This window comes from Macaca nemestrina, chromosome 4 (genome assembly GCF_043159975.1).
Source record: "Macaca nemestrina isolate mMacNem1 chromosome 4, mMacNem.hap1, whole genome shotgun sequence".
Lineage (NCBI taxonomy): Eukaryota > Metazoa > Chordata > Mammalia > Primates > Cercopithecidae > Macaca > Macaca nemestrina.
Window position 1 is genome coordinate 126510362 of NC_092128.1, and position 19675 is coordinate 126530036.

The window sequence follows — 19675 nt, forward strand, 5'->3', positions numbered from 1 at the left end:
CGGCTCCGCGTGAGGAGCGGGCTTCTGCGACGTCACAAGCGCGCGCCTTCGGTGACGTCACAAGGATGGGCCTTGGAGCGATGTCACAGGCGGGGGCGTTCGGCGGCGTCACGGAGGTGGGAGTGTCAGTAGCTGAGCAGTTTTCTCCTGAGAGTGGAGCCTGGTAACCGCGACCTCCCCTCCAGGTCCTGTGTGTTGCTGGCTGGAGAAGGGTAGTTGACAAACTCAGACCCAGCGCAGTGTTTATGTCGGTCAAAAATACAAAAATACGTCCAGGCGCGACCAAGGCGGGAGGATCCCTTCAGGCCACGATCAGTCTAGCAACATGGTGCGACCCTGTCTCAGTAGTCCTACCTCAGCCCCCCAGCTACTTGAACCCCAAGGTTCAAGGCTCCAATGAGCTATGGTCCCACCACAGCATTCCAGCCTGCGAGACTGAGGTAAACCCTGTCTAAAAAAGTAAAAAAAAAAACCTAAGTGTGCAACAGGGAGGGACTGCCAAATAAAACTGCGATCCCAGTACTTTGGGAGGCCTAGGCGGGAGGATGACTGGCTTGGGCTCAGGAGTTCTAGACCAGCCTGGGCAACATGAAGAAACCCCGTCTCTACAAAAGATACAAAAATTGGCCGGGGGCGGTGCTCACGTGGCCTAATTTTTGTAATTTTTGTAGAGATGGGGGTCTCGCTGTGTTGCCCAGGCCAGTTTCGAGCTCCTGGGTTCAAGCGGTCTTCTCACCTTGGCCATCAGAGTCGTCAGGATTACAGGCGTGAGGGACTGTGCCCCGCCTGGGTTAGGCTGTTTAATAACAAGAAAGTGCTCCACCAGGCTTGGTGCCTCAAGCCTGTAATCCCAGCACTTTGGGAGGCCGAGGTGGGTGGATCACCTGAGGTCAAGAGTTTGAGACCAACCTGGCCATGGTGAATCTCAGTCTCTACAAAAAGTACAAAAATTAGCCGGGTGTGGTGGCACATGCCTGTCGTCCCAGCTACTCCTTGAACCCAAAAGGCTGAGGTTACAGTGAGCCGAGATTGCACCACTGCACCCCAGCCTAGGCAACACAGCGAGACTCCAAAGTATGACACCAGCCTGGGCAATGTAGTGAAACCCTGTCTCTACAAAACAAAAAACCCAGGTGTAACTGTGTCCACCTGTGGCCCAGGCTACTTAGGAGGCTGAGGTAGGAGGACTACTTGAGGCCAGGAATGAAAGCATATCTCTAGATAGTTAACTAGCTAGCTAGATATGTAGTTTTCGACTTTTTTCCCTAGATTTGAACATGTTTTTCTAAAGTAGCATTCAACACATCAGCATTTTACAGTGTTATTAGTTGTTAATATGATTCTGTTTTTCTGAAATACAGTATCCTTCACAAGCAGTTTTGTCTTTCAAAGTACATAGATAGGTCCTCAAGTGAATTTGTCTGATGTTGGCGACCTTGGTACCATTTTCTCCAGTTGACTGGAATAGTCAGTCAATAATTTCAGGTTACTGTTGGCCTGAGAAGAAGAGCCCAAAGGCAACAAGCAAATGTGCTGGTGTCCAATCACCTTCTAGAAACATTTTCACTTTCCTGTAAGGTTTCCCTTGATGAACATAGAAGTGGTGTATGTAGAACTGACCCAGTGCTGCCGTGGCAACTTCGTATATTAGGCCAAATTTACATTTCTTACCTTTGTGAGAGGCACCCTGGTAGGCTAGTGGAGTTACACACGAAGTCTGATCTCAGCTGCACTGTCCAGAGATGCAACATGGTCCAATCAAATAACATTCTCTGAGCCTGTTTCTTAAGCTGTAAAATAAGAATAACAATTATACCTGTCTAAAAAGACAGCTTATTGTATTTGAGTGGTCTTTTATTTTCTACGATGCTGTGTTTAACACGGTAATTATTTTTATTTCCATACCATATTTGTGTTTTGTTTTGCTTTTCTTTTTGTTTTGAAATGGGGTCTGTTTTTGTTTTTTTTTTTGAGATGGAGTTTTGCTGTTGTCTCCCAGGCTGGAGTGCAGTGGCAAGATCTCCGCTCACTGCAACCTCCACCTCCCAGGGTCAAGCGATTCTCCTGCCTCAGCCTCCTGAGAAGCTGGGATTACAGGTGCCCACCACCACACCCAGCTAATTTTTTTTTTTTTTTTTTATATTCTTAGTAGAGATGGGGTTACATCATGTTGCCCAGGCTTGTCTCAAACTACTGATGTCAAGTGATCCACCTGCCTCTGCTTCCCAAAGTGCTGGGATTATAGGTGTAAGCCACCACACCTGGCTTGTTTTTAAATAAGGGTTTCTTGGCCAGGTGCGGTGGCTCACGCTTGTAATCCCAGCACTTTGGGAGGCCAAGGTGGGTGGATCACCTGAGGTCGGGAGTTGAAGACCACCCTGACCAACATGGAGAAACCCTGTCTCTACTAAAACTACAAAATTAGCCGGGCATGGTGGTGCATGCCTGCTGTCCCAGCTACTCGGGAAGCTGAGACAGGAGAATTGCTTGAACCCAGGAAGTGGAGGTTGCAGTGAGCCGAGATCGCACCAGTGCACTCCAGCCTGGGCAACAAGAGCAAAAGTCCCGTCTCAAAATAAAAAAAAAAAAGATTTTTTAAAATGATATTTTCAGTATTTTATAGATATGTGAGCAGCGATCTTAATAGGACGTTACCTGACACTTTGCAGGACTAGACGATGATAGAAGTAGCTGATTTGATCCAGATGTCTAATTTATTGTTTTTCTTTCTTTCTTTTTTTTTTTTTTGGAGACAGTCTTGCTGTGTCACCCAGGCTGGAGTGCAGTGGCACGATTTTGGCTCACTGCTACCTCCACCTCCCAGGTTGAACCGATTTTTCTCCCTCAGGATCCCGAGTAGCTGGGATTACAGGCACATGCCACCAGGCCAGGCTAATTTTTGTATTTTTGATAGAGACAGCAGTTCACCATGTTGGCCAGGCTGGTCTCAAACTCCTGACCTCAGGTGATCTACCTGCCTCGGCCTCCCAAAGTGTTGGGATTACAGGCATGAGCCACTGTGCCTGGCCCAGATGTCTCTAATTTTAACAAGAGATGTATTGCAGGATCATAGCAGATTGAGTTGCTGGTGTATCCAGAAGGAAGTAAGCATGGAACTCAGGATAGCTGTCCTGAGTAGAGTGTGTGTGCTGTGCTTGAATATCTCACTGCTCATTTATACACAGGCTTTCTTGTGACCGAGTCAACAGTATCTGTTTCATAAATAATGTAGCTTGCTTGCTTTCTTGCTTGCTTTCTCTCTTTCTCTTTTTTTTTTTTTTTTTTTGAGACAGGGTTTTACTCTGTTACCCAGGCTGAAGTGTAGTGGTGCAATCGCAGCTCACCGCAACTTCAGCCTCCCAGGTTCAAGCAATTCTCCTGCCTCAGCCTCCCAAGTAGCTGGGATTACATGTGCCACCACTCTTGGCTAATTTTTGTTCTCTTTTTTTTTTTTGAGATGGAGTTTCACCCTTGTTGCCCAGGCTGGAGTGCAATGGTGCGATCTTGGCTCACCGCAACCTTTGCCTTTCGGGTTCAAGTGATTCTCCTGCCTCAGCCTCCCAAGTATCTGGGTTTACAGGCATGCATCACCATGCCCAGCTAATGTTGTATTTTTAGTAGAGACAAGGTTTCTCTGTGTTGGTCAGGCTGGTCTCAAACTCCCGACCTCAGGTGATGTACCCGCCTTGGCCTCTCAAAGTGCCGGCATCACAGGTGTGAGCCACCGCTCCTGGCCTAATTTTTGTATTTTTGGTAGAGATGGGGTTTCACCATGTTGGCAAGGCTGGTCTCGAATTCCTGACCTCAAGTAATCAGCCTGCCTCGGCCTCCCAAAGTGTTGAAATTATAGGCGTGAACCACCATGCCTGGCCAGCCCTATTTCTTTAAGCCTCTACATTTTGCACTTGTTAAAAGTATTTGAACATACAATTACCCAGCTTCCCTTGTTTATGTGTGCTTGAATTTTGTACAATCTTAAATATTTTTTTCCAATCTAAGCTTTATTTTACCCCGTTTCTTCTATATTTGTATAACTTTAGGTGGCTCTCTTCATTGAAAGTTTTTTCTCAAAAGCCTTAAAATAGATTATTGTTCTTGGCAGCAAGTTGAAAGCTATTTGAGGAGAAGGGGAGACTTATGATGATTCAAATGAAGCAAACTAAAAAGTAATGAAGCAAGACAGAAGAAAAAGCAGTATTCACTTGCGCACATCCCAAAAGAATAACATTTCAGATATAACTAGAAAAAAGTATGCTGAAGTTCGCAATACAGAAATAATTATTAATACTCAAAATAGCTTTAAAGCCCTGCTCAGATTTTGAATGTTGGGAATTGACCCGGAGGTGGCTGTAACCTAAGATGGTTCCTTCAGTAATGAGCATATGTTCTTTTTCAAGATGATGATGATTCTCCACCTTCTAAGAGACCAAAGACCATTGAGACACCACAGCCACCAGTCCCGTAACCTGCCAATGCTGGGCAACAGAAAGTGAGGGAGTTCAACTCTGGTAAGTTCTCAGTGAAATCCACTACCTTTTCCTTCATCTTCTGGACTCTCAGTGTGACTGATGAAAGTTACAACATTCTCTGTAGGGGGAAATGTTTTAGCATGTATTACTACATTTTAATCACATCTTTGTAAAGCCACGAGCATTTTGAAAGTCACATTACAGACATTGTTTAAACATAGTTTGTATTTGCCAAAACATAGGACACTGTGTCATCTCGTATTAATTAGTTAGTTGGCTCAAAATTAGTGCTAATGACTTAGTAATTCAATGATTTCTCTTAGCTTTAAAACCCTTTTTATTTCAGAACTATTTCACCTCTTGGTTTTCATTTTTGCTATGTGTCACTGCCTGCCAGCTGCTAATTTATTAACTCCCAGTGAATCATGTGTCCTGTGAAGGGACTGAATGAGATGTTAGTGGCAAATTATGTTGATGATTTGTATTTTGAATAGTTTGAATAAATAGAACATTAAGCTTGTATACATTTTGAAAATAGTATTTTAATATTCTACTGTCATAGTCACAATGATTGGATATATATTGAATTTATATGTACTTTAGGATATATTTTGAATCTGTATGTATATCTGTTAAGTTTTTTTTTTTTTCCTCCACGAAAATTAGACTCTGATTTATTGAGGCATCTGTTTGATGCCACATTAGGTGGCCCAGGCTCTGTGTAGGGGGTGAGGTTAAAGCAAGAAGAAGGGTGGTGAGAGGCAGGGGTGCCAGGTTTAGGTTGGAATACCTGGGGGTACTCTGAGGCTCCCCAGGTTTCCTTGGTCCTGGCCGGCTGTGCTGCTGGCCTGGGCATCTGATGAGCCTGCAAGGGTGAATCCCAAGAGGTGAGTGGTCCAGGTAGGGCAGGGACTTTCAAGTCATGCTGTTTGTTAGCTTTGAATCCAGACTCGTACACTTGGTAGCTATGAACTCTCCATGCCTCAGGGACCTGCAGAACTGAGCTCTGTCTGAGCCAGGTTCCATCCAGGCACTGCAGATCCATCCAGAGGGAAACCGCCCCAAGTTGCTCACTATTCAGTGCCTTCTCAAGCAGACCCTTGTCTCCTTCTAGGCCCTCACAATCCAGTGGAGGAGACGAAACCCATCTGCCTCTGTCCGTCTGGGCGCACCTCATGCCGGTGCATCTGTGGACCTGGGCCATGCTCCTGGGCTTCCGAAGTTGGAGAAAGCTGCCAGGCTCAGGTGGGTACCTCAGAGCAGCTGCTGCCCTCTGGACACAGTGACAAAAGAACCCTGTGGGTCTGGAGCCCTGGTCTGGGGCATTGGGCATTGGGCAAGGCTCTTGCACTTCTCTGAGCCCATTTCCCCATCTGGATAGTGTGCTGATTCTATCTCCCTGTGGGCACTGAGGGCTCAGTGTTGGAGAGTCAGCATCTGGGGTTTGGGCTGTAATTCCCCTTCAGCCCCATAGCTGGGGGGAGCCAGGGACTTTATCGGGATTAACCTAGGTGTCATTCTAGCTTCCTGCCCCTGGCTTGGGTTCAGCATCTGAAGTAGTCTAGGCGGCAGGTGGTCCTGGTGGGGGTTGGGGCTTTTCCCCATTCTGAGGTCACACCCAGAGCCAGAAATATTGGTGCCTGCTCTGGGCAAAGGTGGCAGCCTGTGCGACAAGAGCGAAACTCCGTCTCAAAAAAAAAACAACAAAAAACCTTCCACCGTTTCAAGGGGCTCACATCTCCCTAAGGGCCCGGTAGTTGGCCTGATCTGGCCTGCAGTTGGTCCCCAGGGTGCAGGTAACACCCCACCTTACCTGGCTTCTTTCTGCCAGGGCCAATCTTCAGACCTCAGGACTTTCCAGCCTATCCCACCTCCCTCTCTGGCCAGCCTTGAGCCCTTGTGGGTCCAGCACATTTTCCAGGCTGTCTCCTGGTTGTCCTTCTGCCTCAAGGTCTGGATCATGCTGCTCCCCCTCCCATTCACCAAGACTCACAAGGACCACTCCACACCCAGCTCAGCCCCATCCCCTTGGATAGTCCTTTCTCTTTCCTCAGGTGGCCAGGTGCATATCTTGGTGTCAGGACCTTCACTGCACCTGGGAATGCCTACTGGTCACCTCGGTGACAGGACCAAGGCATTTACTTGATATGACTACCCTGGTTCACTGTCTACATGGCCAGGGAAGAAGTCAGTAATAGGCTTTTGACTTGCTGAAAGGATCAGTTCTCCTGGCCCCATGGTCTAGGGATGGAGGATGCTGCAGGAGATGCACCCCTCACTTCCCAGCTGAGGACTGTGGGTCATCTCAGGGCAATTTCACAGTCCCCACGTGCCCCACCCCCTCAGCTCTGCAAATACCAAGCAGTGCAGCCTGCCTAGGGGACAGTGGGCTCAGGGGTGCCCAGGTAGTCCCCAGAATGCCCTTGGCAGGCCCCTCACCTAGGTGCTCCCACAGCTCTGTAGCAAGAGTTCTAACCTTTTTTGACTGTGGAGCCTGCTGAGAATAAGCTGTGGACTGTTTTCCAGAAAAGCATGTACATGCTGTCCATGCAAAACCTTGCATTGCGGCCAAGCGCAGTGGCTCACGCCTGTAATCCCAGAACTTTGGGAGGCCGAGCCGGTCGGATCACCTGAGGTCAGGAGTTCGAGACCAGCGTGCCCAACATGGTGAAACCCCATCTCTACTAAAAATGCAAAAAATTAGGCGTGGTGGCAGCCACCTTACTGGTGGCCTTACACCTTACAGCCTACTCTGGAGGCTAAGGCAGGAGATTCACTTGAACCCGGGAGGCAGAGGTTGCAGTGAGGTGAGATTGCACCACTGCACTCCAGCCTTGGTGACAAGAGCGAAACTCCATCTCCAAAAAAAAACCCTTGCATCCTTTCAGGGGGCTCACACTTCCCTAAGGGCCCGGTAGTTGAACCCCTTGGACCTGAGGGTGAGAAACCTTGCTTCAGTTCTTCCCTGGGTGATCAGCCCAGGGTAAAGAAGGAGAAGCCAAAAAGGAGGACCCATGAGAAGGGCCCCCTCCAGGAGTTTGAGGCCCACTCCCTCCTCCCCTGCCTGTCCTCTGTCCAGGTCTCCTCCCTGCTGTGCCCCACTCCTGGGGCCATAACCATTTGGAGCTGTGTTTTTCTACAGGCTCCTGGGCACAAAGTGGGCAGGCTCACCTGGAGGGGATCAGAGTAACATGGCAGGAAATGAGGGGGAAAGCTGCCCTGGAACCGCGCCTCTCTTCCCTCTCATGTCACTGGGGTGCACTCCTCCCTCACCTCACTGAGGCAGCCACATGGGTTCCATGTGAGTGCTGTCCTGCTTCCTCTGCTGCCTCTTTTTTTCCTTAGGGCTATCATAAAACTTTCTCTTTCCCAGCTCTGCCAATCTGGTGGGACATTGGGCTTCCCTCTCACAGAGTCCTGGGGACAGGCCCATCCTGTATCATACCTGCAGAGAGACCCTGTTTTTCTCCAGGGCCTGGGGAGCAGCCAGGTTCCATGAGTGAAACGCAGATCTGAACCATACCAAGCTGGGGTTGGGGTCCACACTCCTCTACTAAGAAGGAGCTAGGGATTCCAGCTAGGTGAGAGGGAGAGTGGGCAGAGCCAGACCAGACCAGGACTGATCCCCTGGAAAAAGCCTGCCTTGGCGAGTGCTGGGTGCGGTGGCTCACTCCTGTAATCCCAGCAGTTTGGGAGGCTGAGACAGGTGGATCACTTGAGGTAAGGCGTTCAAGTCTAGCCTGGGCAACATGGCAAAACCCCATCTCTACTAAAAATATAAAAATTAGCAAGGCATACTATGTTCCTGTAATCCCAGCTACTCAAGAGGCTGAGGCAGGAGAATTGCTTAAACTGGGGAGGCAGAGGTCGAAGTGAGCTGAGATTGTGCCACTGCACTCCAGTCTGGGAGACAGAGTGAAACTGTGTCTCAAACAAAAACAAAAACAAAAACAAAAAACACCATAATATGGCTTTGGCAGAGAGCCTGGCCCGGCAGTGCCTTCCCTTGGGTTTCTCCTGGGTAGTCCTCTGCCACGAGGAGGTGCTTCCTTTTGCCTGTCCATGGCCCACAGCAATGGAATGTCTGCTTCCGAGGGTTGGGTGGGGGACTGCTGGCAGAACTGGAAACCTTCTTCAGGTGGGTTTTTTGGTTTGTTTTGTTTTTGTTTTCAAGATGGAGCCTTGGTCTGTCACCCAGGCGGGAGTGCAGTGGTGCAATCTCAGTTCATTGCAGCCTCCACCCCCCCATCAGGGTGCAAACAATTCTCTTGTCTCAGCCTTCTGAGTAGCTGAGATTACAGGTATGTGCCACTGTGCCCGGCTAATTTTTGTATTTTTTGTAGAGACGGCATTTCACCACGTTGGCCAGGCTGGTCTCGAACTCCTGACCTCAAGTGATCTGCCCTCCTCAGCCTCCCAAAGTGTTGGGATTACAGACATGAGCCACTGAGCCCAGCCCCTTCAGATGGGTTTTAAGGCTTCACTACAATACTAGTTTCCCGTGGCTGCTGCAACAAATTACCACACAGTGACTTAAAACAACACGAATGTATTCCCTTACAGTTCTGAAGACCAGAATTCTAAAGTAAGTCCCACTGAAGCAAGGTGGGAGCAGGGTTGTTGCCTTCCGAGGCTCTGCAGGAGAATCTGTCTCCTGGCCCTGGAGGCGGCCTGCACTTCTCAGCTTGTGCTGCACGTCCTGAATGACTGGAGTTTCCTGCTTCCGTCACTACACCTCCCACCCTCTCCATCACCTTCTCTGCTCTTATAAGGATCCGGGTGAGTACATTAACCCCGCCAGTACAAGCCAGCCAAAGACCCTTAACTTCATTATATCTGCAAAGCCCCTTTTGCCATACAAGGTCATGTTCACCAGTTTCCGGGGTTAGGATATGGGCATCTTGGGGGCATCAGCCTGCTACAGCTAGGCTGCAAAACTGTTACACCCTCCTGGTGTTGCAAAGATTGAGAGAAAAAGGGTTGGCATTTTTTGCTTAGGGGTCCCTCTTAAACTTGTACCTTTAAGGTCTGGGGTCCCTTTTAACCTTGTTTTTGTTTTTGTTTTTTCTTTTTTGAGGTGGAGTGTTGCTCTGTCGTCCAGGCTGGCAGTGGCATGGTCTTGGCTCACTGCAACGTCTGCTTCCTGGGTTCAAGTGATTCTCCTGCCTCAGCCTCCTGAGTAGATGGGACTATAGGCACCCACCACCATGCCTGGCTGTTTTGTATTTTTGGTAGAGATAGGTGGAGGTGGGGAGGGGGGTTTTGGCTATGTTACCCTGAGCTCAAAGAGATCCGCCTGCCTCTGCTGCTGAAGTGCTAGGATTACAGGCCTGCACCACCACACCCGGCTGCTGTAAAGACTTATTTCCACACAGCTGAGACAAGTTTTAGGAAGTTTGCTAAAAGACCCCTGGAGACCTCCTCTTTGTGGCCTCCCTGTTACCGTGTTTAATTTGATTGAACTTTTCTGCCCTCTTGCTTTTCAACTTCTCTAATAGTCTCTCATTAAACTAATTAAGAACCACCAGAAAAGGGAAAAATTTTTTTCAAAGCAGTAAAATGATGTGGACTGTTAGAATGTAAAATATATGAAATAAGTTCTTACATGTTAGTGCTGCTCTGACATAGGGACATATTATTGAGAATCAGCTTTTGCTCAGTTTTCAGAGAAATGGAATAATCGTATTGCTGATCTACATAAGCAAGTTGAAGAATTGTCTGAAAGAAAATATGGTATGTCTAAACTGGAAAAGTCCTGTAATCCTGTGTTCATGAGCATTTACACAGTGGAGTTACTCTTCATCATGGGGGTACCGTGGACAGGCCCAGGGCTGCCGGTGAGTCATGCCTCCTTACACGTTTCTCCTTGTCAGGTGCTTTGTAGTGTCTAAATATTGGAAACATTCTCTGTTTCTAAATTGCTACAAAGCTAAGGAAAAGTTGTGTTTCTTTAATTATTAGAATTTTTTTAAACTTTCAGCATGGAGATTGGGAATTTATTTACATATGTATTGCAAAGCCCTTCATCTTAGGGATTTCATTGAATTATTATTATTATTATTTTTTGAGACAGAGCCTCACTGTGTCGCCCAGGCTGGAGTACAGTGGTGTGATCTCTGCTCACTGCAACCTCTGCCTCCCGGGTTCAAGCAGTTCTCTGCCTCAGCCTCCTGAGCAGCTGGGATTACAGGCGCCAGCCACCACGCCTGGCTGATTTTTGTATTTGTAATAGAGATGGTATCATGATCTTGGCCAGGCTGGTCTTGAACTCCTGACCTACTGATCCACCTGCCTCAGCCTCCCAAAGTGCTGGGATTACAGGTGTGAGCCACCATGCCTGGCCAAATGTTATTTTTTAAAATGAATTGTTTCTCTTAGTCTGCTTCATTAAATTTGGTATTCATCCAGGTGTGGTGGCTCACGCCTGTAATCCCAGCACTTTGGGAGGTCGAGACAGGCAGATACTTGAGGTCGGGAGTTCAAGACCAGCCTGACCAACATGGAGAAACCCCGTCTCTACTAAAAATACAAAATTATATGGGCGTGGTGGCACATGTCTGTAATCCCAGCTACTCGGGAGGCTGAGGCAGGAGGATCGCTTGAACCCGTGAGGCAGAGGTTGTGGTGAGCCGAGATTGCACCATTGCACTCTAGCTTGGGCAAAAGGAGCAAAACTCCATCTCAAAATAAATAAATAAATAAATAAAAATTCAGTACTCACCAAGGTGCCCCTATTGTCTCTACTTTTATCTTGATGCATCACTGAGTTGACATTAGATTTCAAATTCGTCATTGCACTTATACTATTCTATCCTGAAGCCACCTTTATATAATGATGAAAGAAATTAGCAATTTGTTATTATCCTCTGTCTGTTGGTATATATCAAGTGCTTACCTAAAAAGAGCAATAACCAAAGTGCTTACCTAAAAAGAGCAATAACCAGTGGAAAACATCATGTGTTTTACTGTTTTTATTTGGATGACTACTTGTAACCTACTAGCAAACTATAAAATTGTATGAGATGCAGAATTTTGACTGAATTGCCTTAAGTGAACGTTTAATCATGATAAATCATATTGATGGTATTTATGTTAATATACTTAAGTGAACACTTTTTCTTCATCATGAATAATATAACGTACTCCTCAATGAAAATCTAGAATTAAATTTGCTAGTGAATTCAGTAACATTTCCGTAATATTTTTAGTTATGTGCTTAAGGTTCTCTTAGTGTTTCTCCCACTTTTTAATAGCTTGTGCCTTTTTTGCGTTTGTTTTTTTTTGGTTCATTTTAAAGTAAAAATCTCACAACATGTGATATCTGGAACCAGTGTAACGGTCTCACCTGGTGGTAAGACCGTAGGCTCTGGGGACACAGGCTGGCCATGTCTCTTCTCCTGTCTGAGCTTTAGTGTCCTCTTTTGTGGTCATGAGAACTGAAGATCTATCCTGAAGATTTGATAAGACACTAAAGTGCTTCATATAATACCAGGCATATACATGCACAGTAAATGCTTCCTCCTTACATTTTTATTGATTGATTGATTGAGACAGAATCTTGCTGTTTCACCCAGGCTGGAATGCAGTGGTGTGATCGTGGTTTCTGCAACATCTGCCTCCTGGGTTCAGGCAATTCTCTTGTCTCAGCCTCCTGAGTAGCTGGGCTTACAGGTGCCTGCCACCATGCCTGGTTAATGTTTGTATTTTTAGTAGAGACAGGATTTCGCCATGTTGGGCAGGCTGGCCTCGAACTCCTGACCTCGTGATCTGCCTGCCTCAGCCTTCCAAAGTGCTGGGATTAAAGGCATCAGCCGCCGTGTCCAGCCTGTCTTTTCTTATCACAACCACCCTTGGTGATGAAATGTTAAATAAGTACTAGTGGATATTATTTTGCTTAATGTTGCCTAGTGAATATTAAGTATTCTTACCTTTCAGAAATGAACTTACGAATTCAACAGGTGAAGATTTACAGTTTGATTAAACAGCTTCAGGAGGTAGGTCTTCAATCTTAAGTCAGATTAGAAGATTATGTGAAATAATTATTTAAGGTTTAACATTGAATTCTTTTAATGGTACCCTCCACATGAAATAATATGCCTCTAAGTATTAATTATGTGCCAGGACAAGAGAATTCGTGTTGTCAAAATTCTCATACTCTCTAGGACAGTGAACTCATTTTCTTTTTATTAACCCATTACAAATACATGTAAATATTGCATTTACGGGTAGACAGAACTGGAAGAACAGTATTTGTCCTACTTTTGAGATGCAAGATTTATCTGGCGTAATGCATTGAACAGATTATTATTGAAGTCTACACCGGTCAACTGAACAAGCATTTGTCATATGTCCATGATACGTAGGACAGAAGGTTTTCTTTTAGAGTGTAGAGCCATGCATATTATCTTTTAATTAGATTTAGTTAGATAGGTTTTTAAAGAAATAGAAGTATAATTGATTTTCTTGTTTTGGCTCTGGAGTGGGGACGATACAGAATGGAATGACACTGTTTAGATTTGCTAAAATGGAAGGATAGCCAGTGAGATCATATCCCATCTCCCTGGACCTTTGGCTTTTACAGGTTGAGCTATAAGAAGAATTAGAAAAATGGATATCATTTAAACACAGTATGTAGAAAAGAATAATTTCTACATATTGTGAATAATTGCACCTGCTAGCGGTTCTTTTTTTTTTTTTTTTAAGATGGAGTTTTGTTTTGTTGCCCTTGCAGTGCAGTAGTGTGTTCTCAGCTCATGGCAAGCTTTACCTTCTGGGTTTAAGCAATTCTACCTGCCTCAGCCTCCCAAGTAGCTGGGATTACAGGCACCTGCCACCATGCCTTCCTAATTTTTGTAATCATAGTAGAGTTGAGGTTTCACCATGTTGGCCAGGCTGGTCTTGAACTCCTGACCTCATGTGATTTATCCACATTGGCCTCACAAAGCGCTGGGATTACAGGCATGAGCCACTGGGCTTGGCCATAATTTTTTTAATAATGTTGTTTTATTTTAGGAAAGTAAATACAATGAGTAGGACTTAGCTCCAGTTTTCTCTTACTGTTTTTTGTTTGTCTGTTTTGTTTTGTTTTGAGATAGAGTTTAGCTCTTGTTGCCTGGGCTGGAGTGCAATTCCGTGATCTTGGCTCACTGCAGCCTCCGCCTCCCGGGTTTAAGCGATTCTCCTTCTTCAGCCTCCTGAGTAGCTGGGATTACAGGCGCCCTCCCCAATGTCTGGCTACTTTTTGTATTTTTACTAGAGATGGGGTTTCACTGTTGGCCAGGCTGGTCTCGAACTCCTGACCTCAGGTGATTCACCCGCCTTGGCCTCTCAAACTGCTGGGATTACGGGTGTGAGTCACGACAACCGGCTTTAATGGGATATTTCGCTACAGACTTTGATAAACAGAATATTAGCATTTTTGCTGTTGTTTTTATTTCAGTCATTATTTAAGGTTTAACATTGAATTCTTTTAATGGTACCCTCCACATGAAATAATATGCCTCTAAATATTAATTATGTGCCAGGACAAGAGAATTCATGTTGTCAAAATTATCATACTCTCTAGAACAATGAACTCATTTTCTTTTTATTAACCCATTACGAATACATGTAAATATTGCATTTACGGGTAGACAGAACTGGAAGAACAGTATTTGTCCTACTTTTGAGATGCAAGATTTATCTGGCATAATGCATTGAACAGAGTATAATTGTTCAATGTTTTGAACAATAATATTTTTATTTTATTGCTATTTTTCTTTAGACTCAATTATATTAACAGAAGTAAAGATAAAAGTATAAAAGTTAAAGACCAATACAGATTTAATAGTTATTCTATTCTACATATTGTGTTTAAATGATATCCCTTTTTCTTTTTGTCCTTATAACTCAAGCTGTAAAAGCCAAAGGTCCAGTGATGATCCCATACCCTTTTTTCCAGTGTCATGTTGAAGATCTTTATGTAGAAGGCCGTTCCAAAGGAACTTTTTTTTTGTGGTGGGGGATGGGGTTTTCATTCTTCTTGCTGAGGCGGGAGTGCAATGGCGTGATCCTGGCTCACTGCAACCTCTGCCTCTTGGGTTCGTGTGATTCTCCTACCTCAGCCTCCCGAGTAGGTGGGATTACAGGCGCCCAACATCATGCCAGCCTGATTTTTGTATTTTTAGTAGAGGCGGGGTTTCAGCATGTTGGCCAAGCTGGTCTTGAACTCCTGACCTCAGATGATCCTCCTGCCTCAGCCTCCCAAAGTGCTGGGATTACAGATGTGAACCACTATGCCCTGCCAGGAATTTTTTTAAAGAAGACTGTCTACTAATGGAATTCCTGGCCTGGAGAGGATATTGCTGTCAAAGGAATGGATTCATTTTTTTATTAAAAGTTAAGACTCTTGGATTCTTATTGGACTCTCCTCTCTGTTCTGAGTAATAAATTTTTTTTTATTGTTGACAAATATTTATTCACCACCAGGGTTATATTTAATTAAGTCTGAGTTATTTTATGGTTTTGTTTTTTTTTTTTTTTGAGATGGAGTTTTGCTGTCCTTGCCCAGGCTGAAATGCAATGGTGCGATCTCGATTCCATGCAATGTCTGCCTCCTGGGTTCAAGCGATTCTCCTGCCTCAGCCTCCCGAGGAGCTGGCATTACAGGCATGTGCCACTATGCCTGTCTAATTTTGTATTTTTAGTAGAGTTGGGGTTTGTCTATGTTTGTCAGACTGGTCTTGAACCCCCGACCTCGGGTGATCTGCCTGCCTCAGCCTCCCAAAGTGCTGGGATTACAGGCGTGAGCCACTGCACCGGGCCTATTTTAGGTATTTTTATCTTCCACTTTTTAATTTATCTGGGTCCAACATTGAGTAAGTCATGCCAGTGTTAGCTTTTAAAACGTGAAGACTGCCCTCACCTGACTGGCACGCAATTGACATTTTCTTTCACAGTTTTCTGCTACTTTTGCTAAAGAAAATAGTATCCATGTCTTGTTTTTAAGCCTGAGATTTTAAAGCCTATGTGGGAATAAATGATTTTTATAGATGTGTAGAGAAAGATAGTCTTGAATGCAATGTGATATTAAAGGATCCCATTTAAGATTATTGTAATATGTTTCAAAGACCTGTGGGTTGCAAAGTTACCAGTTTATTTGTGAGGACACATCCTCCACGAAGTACCTGATGAGACCATTTGCAATTATTATTTTGTTTGGTTAATGTATAGAAACCTCAAAAGAAGATTTAGCTGTGCTCAAGCATCCCGATTGTCTTGTCTTTTCTTAATTAATTAATTAATTAATTATTTTTTTCCCTCCTGAGATGGAGACTTGGTCTTTCACTTAGGCTTAGAGTACAGTGGCATGATGTTGGCTCCCTGCAATCTCTGCCTCCTGGGTTCAGGCAATTCTCCTGCCTCAGCCTCCTGAGTATCTAGGATTACAGGCATCTGCCATCGCACTTGGCTAATTTTTGTATTTTTAGTAGAGACGGGGGTTTCACCATGTTGGTCAGGCTAGTCTCGAACTCCTGACCTCAAGATCTGCCTACCTCGGCCTCCCAAAGTGCTGGGATTACAGGTGTGAGCCACGGTGCCCAGTGTGTCTTTTCTTTTCACACCCACCCTTGGTGATGAAATGTTAAATATGTGCTAGTGGATATTACTTTGCTGAATATTGCCTAGTGAATATTAAGTATTTATTCTTACCTTTCAGAGATGAACTTATGAATTCAACAGGTGAAGATTTACAACTTGATAAATCAGCTTTGTGGGGTAGGTCTTCAGTCTTTAGTCAGGTTAGAAGATTATGTGAAGTAACGTTTAACATTAATTTCTTTTAATGGTAGCTTTCACATGAAATAATATGCCTCTAAGTATTAATTATGTGCCAGGACAGGAGAATTCATGTTTTCAAAATTCTCATACTCTCTAGAACAAACTCATTTTCTTTTTATTAACCCATTTTTAAATATGTGTAAATACTACATTTTGGGTAGACAAAACTGAAAGAACAGTATTTGTCCTATTTTTGAGATGTAAGATTAATGTGGCGTAATGCATCGAACAGGTTATTATTGAAGTCTACACCAGTCAGCTGAACAAGCATTCATCAAATGTCCATGATACTCAGGACATAAGAAGTTTTTTTTACTAGTATGGAGCCGTGCATATTATCTTTTAATTAGATGATTTAGTTAGATATGTTTTTAAAGAAATAGAAATATAATTGATTTTCTTGTTTTGGCTCTGGAGTGGAGTGGGGACGAAACAGAATGGAATCACACTGTTTGCAATTACTAAAATGGAAGAAGGATTGCAGCAAGATCATATCCCTAGTCTCCCCATAGCAAATGTCATGTGCTAGCTGTTTTGTGTGTGTGTGTGTGTGTGTGTGTGTGTTTTTTAAGATGGAGTTTTGTTCTGTCACCCATGCTGGAGTGCAGTGGTGTGATCTCAGCTCATGGCAAGCTCACCTCCTGGGTCCAAGCAATTCTCCCTGCCTTAGCCTCCTGAGTAGCTGGGATTACAGGCCCCTGCCACCACGCCTGCCTAATTTTTGTATTTGTAGTAGCGTTGGGGTTTCACCATGTTGACCAGGCTGGCCTCGAACTCCTGACCTCAGGAGATTCACCGGCCTCAGCCTCCCAAAGTGCTGGGATTATGGGTGTAAGTCACTGCACTTGGATTTAATGGGATATTTCACTGCAGACTTTGATAAACAGAATATTAGCATTTATGGTGTTCTTTTTATTTTACTCATACTATTTTTCTTTGGACTCAATTACAATAACAGAATTAAAGATCAAAGTATAAAAGTTAAAGACCAATACAGATTTAATAATTATTCTTTTCTACATATTGTGTTTAAATGACATCCTTTTTTCTTTTTGTTCTTACAGCTCCAACTGTAAAAGCCAACGGTCCGGGGATGATCCCATACTGTTTTTTCCAGTCTCATGTTGAAGATTTTTATGTAGAAGTTCTTCCCAAAGGAATGTTTTTTTTTTTTTGAGACAGAGTTTTCACTCTTGTCGCCCAGGCTGGAGTGCAATGGCGTGACCTTGGCTCACTGCAACCTCTGCCTCCTGGGTTCAAGTGACTCTTCTGCCTTAGCCTCCCGAGTTGCTGGGATTACAGGTGCCCAGCACCATGCCAGGCTAATTTTTGTATTTTTAGTGGAGATGGGGTTTCGCCATGTTGGCCAGGCCGGTCTCGAACTCCTGACCTCAGGTGATCTTCCTGCCTCAGCCTCCCAAAGTGCTGGGATTAGAGGCGTGAACCCATGCCCGGCCAGAAATGTTTTTTTTAAGAAGGCTGTCTACTAGTGGAGTTCCTGGCCTGAGAGGATATTACTTTCCAAGGAAAGGATTTCTTTCATTATTTAAGGGTAAGATTCCTGGATTCTTACTGGACTCTTAATCTCTGTTCTGAGTAATCCATCTTTTTTATTGTTGACCAATAGTCATTCACCACTAGGGTTGTATTTAATGAAATCTGAGTTATTTTATGGCTTTTTTTTTTCTTTTGAGACCGAGTTTTGCTCTCATTGCCCTGGCTTGAGGGCAATGGTGTGGTCTCAGGTCATCACATTCTCTGCCTTCTGGGTTCAAGCTGTTCTCCTGCTCGGCCTCCTGAGTAGCTGGGTTTACAGGCATGCGCCACCATGCCCAGCTAATTGTTTGTATTTTTAGTAGAGATGGTGTTTCACCAGGTTGACCAGGCTGGTCTCGAACTCCTGACCTTGGGTGATCCACCTGCCTCGTCCTCCCAAAGTGCTAGGATTACGGCACTTTAATCCTAGCACCGTGCCCAGCCTGGGCCTGCTTCTTTCATTCTCTTTTTCTTTTTTTTTTCATTAGCAGTTTAAAATTGGTGACTTATTCAGACACAAGCAAAAGAATATTAGCTTAGCTTTGGAAATAGGTGTGAGCCCATGTATGATTTTCCTAGTTTCTCCTCCCCCTTCGCTTTTTGCTCTCTTGTTAGAATGTTAATTGTTTTCTCTCTTTCAATCTTTTTTCCCCATTTCTTTTTTTTTTTTTTTTTTTTTGAGACGGAGTCTCGCTCTGTCACCCAGGCTGGAGTGCAGTGGCCGGATCTCAGCTCACTGCAAGCTCCACCTCCCGGATTTACGCCATTCTCCTGCCTCAGCCTCCCGAGTAGCTGGGACTACAGGTGCCTGCCACCTCGCCCGGCTAAGTTTTTGTATTTTTAGTAGAGATGGGGTTTCACTGTGTTCGCCAGGATGGTCTCGATCTCCTGACCTCGTGATCCGCCCGTCTCGGCCTCCCAAAGTGCTGGGATTACAGGCTTGAGCCACCGCGCCCGGCTTCCCCATTTCTTTGGCAGACATTTTTATTTGTCTTGGAAGAGTAGGCGAAGAGCTGTTTTTAGGACTCTTTGAAAGGGTACAATATGGATGACAGTCTTGGCTAATGGTAACCAGATCCAGGGAGCCGGGGTCAGTGTGAGCTGGAATCAGTTCAAATTAGCAAAGCACTGGTACTCAGTGGCAGGAATACAAGTGACCACAAATTGTTCAACACATCTGGAAAGGGATACTGACATCATCCTCAGAATCTGTGGGGAATACACATAGTCCGTAAGACGCATTCCTCTTTGACCCTATAAAGATTCTTTGAAGAATAATACCCTTAGCAATTTTCTAGCCGGCTTGCCTGCTTACTTATCTTTGAGGACAACATGCCTTGTGGAGCTCCACAGGCCCCAGAGGATTCTGCATTTGAAAGTGCTGAAGCTGAGAGACTGGGTCTTGGTGGACCCCAAGAGGTCTGCTTTTCCTCTACTCATTGTTCCTTTTTTTTCCCGGCAACTGGCATTGCTGTTTAAATGGGTTGTTCTTTGCCGTTTAAGTTGTTTGGTAGTGGTGTGTCAGGATTTGGGTTTTCTGAATACTTTCCCAGCTGGTGACTTGAGTGGTGGTTGGGGAGGAGCTGTTTTAGGGCTGTTCTGGAGCTATTGAGTTAGGTGTATGGATACTCACAGCTCGTCTGTTGAGGAGAATGCTGTTCTCATTGTGCTGCCTTTGGTGGTGCTGTGTGTGGCCCTTTAGATGTGGGTGCAGGTGAGTTGGGGCAGTTAATGAGATCTTTTTTTTTTAGGTGCTTTTGATAAAGTAGCCTGCACTACAGGATTCATTGTGACTTTTTTCCTTAACCTGCGCGTATTTCTCTGCTAGCCTTTGCTCTCTTTCTCATGCC

General features: G+C 44.8%; 1 long non-coding RNA gene across 7 annotated transcripts in view; it reads left to right on the forward strand.

Annotated features, from left to right (window-relative positions):
* Positions 1-15: 15 nt before the first annotated feature.
* Positions 16-19675, forward strand: part of LOC139362881 (uncharacterized) — a 49323-nt gene continuing 29663 nt past the window's right edge. For 6 of the 7 annotated variants that reach the window (XR_011622397.1, XR_011622396.1, XR_011622398.1 and 3 more), the window contains exons 1-8: positions 16-440; positions 4398-4508; positions 5584-5714; positions 9033-9248; positions 10130-10306; positions 12405-12463; positions 16168-16226; positions 17354-17841. This is a non-coding gene — a long non-coding RNA (uncharacterized lncRNA). The remainder of the gene's footprint in view (positions 441-4397; positions 4509-5583; positions 5715-9032; positions 9249-10129; positions 10307-12404; positions 12464-16167; positions 16227-17353; positions 17842-19675) is intronic. The other variant, XR_011622400.1, reaches the window with a different exon arrangement.